Source organism: Triticum urartu, chromosome 4A, assembly GCF_056163025.1.
Source record: "Triticum urartu cultivar PI428250 chromosome 4A, HENAU_Tu73, whole genome shotgun sequence".
Taxonomy (NCBI): domain Eukaryota; kingdom Viridiplantae; phylum Streptophyta; class Magnoliopsida; order Poales; family Poaceae; genus Triticum; species Triticum urartu.
Window position 1 is genome coordinate 77,031,743 of NC_141876.1, and position 3,884 is coordinate 77,035,626.

Genomic DNA, 3,884 nt, shown 5'->3' on the forward strand with positions numbered 1-3,884 from the left:
CACATATCGCATCCCACATAGCATCCCATGTTTGCATCATGTTATTTGAGCTTTGCACGTGGTTGATTGTGTCCTTTTTGCTTGTTTGTCTTGTTTGGGTAGAGCCGGGAGACGAGTTCGCTAACGAGGAGCCCGTTGAGTTTTCTTTCGAGGATCGAGTCAACTCTGACAACTTTGCAGGCAAGATGATCATCCCCTCGAAATCACTTCTACCTTTGCTTGCTAGATGCTCGCTCTTTTGCTATGCCTATGCTACGATGCCTACCACTTGATTATCATGCCTCCCAAATTGCCATGTCAAACCTCTAACCCACCATGTCCTAGCAAACCATTGATTGGCTATGTTACCGCTTTGCTCAGCCCCTCTTATAGCGTTGCTAGTTGCAGGTAAAGATTGGAGACCGTTCCTTGTTGGAACATTATTTTCTTGTTGGGATATCATTATGTTATCTTGTTATCTTAATGCATCTATATAATTGGTAAAGGGTGGAAGGCTCGGCCTCTCGCCTAGTGTTTTGTTCCACTCTTGCCGCCCTAGTTTCCGTCATATCGGTGTTATGTTCCCGGATTTCGCATTCCTTACGCGGTTGGGTGATAATGGGAACCCCTTGACTGTTCGCCTTGAATAAAGCTCTTCCAGCAATGCCCAACCTTGGTTTTACCATTTGCCACCTAGCCTCTTTTCCCTTGGGTTTCCGGAGCCCAAGGGTCATCTTATTTAAACCCCCCCTGGGCCAGTGCTCCTCTGAGTGTTGGACCGACTGAGCTGCCTGCGGGGCCACCTCGGGGCAACTTGAGGTTTGGTTTTACTCGTAGCTAGTCTCATCTGAGTGTGCCCTGAGAACGAGATATGTGCAGCTCCTATCGGGATTTGTCGGCACATTCAGGCGGTGTTGCTGGATTTGTTTTAACTTGTCGAAATGTCTTGTAACCGGGATTCCGAGTCTGATCGGGTCTCCCCGCTAGAAGGAATATCCTTCGTTGACCGTGAGAGCTTGTCATGGGCTAAGTTGGGACCCCCTGCAGGGATTTGAACTTTCGAAAGCCGTGCCCGCGGTTATGGGCAGATGGGAATTTGTTAATGTCCGGTTGTAGATAACTTGAACCTTAACTTAATTAAAAGGAATCAACTGTGTGTGTTACCATGATGGTCTCTTCTAGGCGGAGTCCGGGAAGTGAACACGGTGTTGGAGTAATGTTTGCCGCAGGTTGTTCTCTAGTTATTCGATCGCGCTTTTCCTTCTCTTCTCGCTCTCATTTGCGAATAGGTTAGCCACCATATATGCTAGTCGCTTGCTACAGCTCCACTTATTACCTTGCCTTACCTACAAGCTTAAATAGTCTTGATCGCGAGGGTGCGAGATTGGTGAGTCCCTGTGGCTCACAGATTACTTCCAAACCAGATGCAGGGCCTGATGACTCCGTTCCAGATGACGCGCTTGAGCTCAAGTGGGAGTTCAACGAGGACTCACTCCGTTACTATGTGTCTTTCCCTGATGATGAGTAGTGGTGCCTAGTTGGGGCGATCGGGACCGTGTCGCATTTTGGGTTGATCTTTTATTTTGGCACCGTAGTCGGCCATGAGTGATTGGATGATGTAATGCTATTTATGTACTTTGTTTGACGTGGCGAGTGTAAGCCAACTATGTACCTTCCCCTTTTATTATCTATATTACATGGGATGTTGTGAAGATTGCCTTACTTGCGACATTGCTTTCAATGCAGTTATGCCTCTAGTCGTGCTTCGACACGTAGGAGATATAGCCGCATCGAGGGCGTTACAAGTTGGTAATCAGAGCCTTCCCGACCTTAGGAGCCCCCACTGCTTGATCGTTTTTAGCAGCCGAGTTGAGTCTAGAAAAAAAATGTTTTGAGTCATTTCGGAATTATATATCGGAGAGTTTAGGAATTCTTTTTACTCCCCAGTCCCTTCATCGCTCTGGTAAGGCATCCTGACGTAGAGTTTTGACTCTTCTCTTCTCAAATTTCACTAATTTTTTTTAGGATCACGCGGGTATCTTGGAATCGTTCCGATGGATTTGTGATGAGAACTTTGTTCTTTGTGCCTCCTGTCATTTAGGGGTTGTGGCAGTGTCCCGGGGAGTTGAGCTCCGAGGTGTTGTCGTCACAATTTTATCATTGTAGTTCTGGAATACCTGAGTTTAGTTCGCCGACATCGAAAATCTCTTTTATGCAGTCGTTGGTGAGATAACCTCGACGCCACCCAGTACTGGGGCGGGAGTTCGGGAGTATTGCCATAACTTGTATAACAGATGCTTTTCGAAGGTTGAGGTAGATGGTTTCCGAAGTTTTTCTCGGTTATGTGTTGAAGGATGGATACAGCTGGATGTAGGATTTGCTAGATTTGGGTGAGATATTATGCTTCCCATGTATCCCCAACACCTGATTGCATAACTGGAAAGGTTCGGGAGTTTCATAGGTGGGAATTCTTGTAGCTCTAGCTCTTCTTCCACGGATATTTGGTTTGAGATTGGGATTTCTTACCGAGTATTCGTTCTTGATCCATACCTTGTTGATTTATTCCTCTACCTAAATTCTAATTGGCTTCTCAATTTATGGATATGTGACCATTTCAAGTGGAATGCATTCGTTCATTTTGTTCGGATGTGAAGACTATATGTTGCAATTTCAACCCGCTTGATTCAGCTTCATTTTATCTGTCAATGTGCTAACGGATGTCACCCTCTTCAGGATGGCTCCCGCTAAGAGCAGCAATCAGAATCAGAATCAGGATCCGCCGCCATCTCCTCCTCCTCCGGAGGCATGGCAAGCTGTGATGGCTGCTACCAATGCAAACACGCAGTTGATCATGCAAATTCTTCAAGAGCGCAACCAAGAGAACCAAGGCAACCAAGGCAACAATCAGAATCACTTTGCTACACTCAACCAGTTCCTTGCTAACGGGCCAAAGACTTTCAGCAATTGTGTTGAGGCAACTGATGCTGACGATTGGCTCGTGGACTTATGCAAGCATTCCGAGTGCAGTAACGTCAGGCCTGAGGACTTTGTCAAGTTCGCTTCCTTCCAACTCAAAGACCAAGCTGCAGAATGGTTCCAGCGGTACAAGGATTCCAGAGGAGGCCGTGTGATTACCTGGGATGAATTCCGTCAAGACTTCAAAGCTCATCATATTCCTCAGAGCGTGGTTGAAAGCAAGCGTGAGGAATTCCGCAACCTGAAGCAAGGCTCTTTGTCTGTCTATGACTACAACAAGTTGTTTCAGAAGCTCGCCCGCTTTGCTAAGCAGGACGTCCCTGACGAGAAGAGCATGATAAAGCAGTTCAGGGGTGGTCTCAGAGAAGAAATCCAGCTAGCTCTTGTTCTCTTTGAGCCCTTGAGGTACGATGAGTTCTACAACATGGCATTGAAGCAAGAGGCTGCTCAACTGAGGTGTGATGCTTCCAAGAAGCGAGCCAGAGATGCTACTCCTTCTTCCTCTACTCAAGTGGCCAAGCAGCAGAAGTATTGGCTTCCTCCTCCTCCGTTTCGTCAGCCGTATCAGAAGAGCAAAGGTGGCAGTGGATCTTCCCACCCACCCAACCCTGGCTTTCAGAACAAGTCTTCGTCTCAAGCTCCAAGATCGAGTGCTCCGTATCACCGTCCGCTTTCAGAGGTCACGTGCAACAAGTGCCAACAGAAGGGTCACTATGCCAACAAGTGCTTCCATCAGAGGCGTCTCCCTCCTCCTCCTCCTGTGAGATCGGCAAGTACAGCTGTGGTCAAGCATAACCCCAAGCACGCCAAGGTCAACATGCTGAATGCAACTCAGGCAGAGGACTCGCCAGATGTCATCATGGGTAACCTTCCTGTTAACGATATTCCAGCTAAAGTACTTTTTGACTCTGGTGCATCGCATTCCTTCA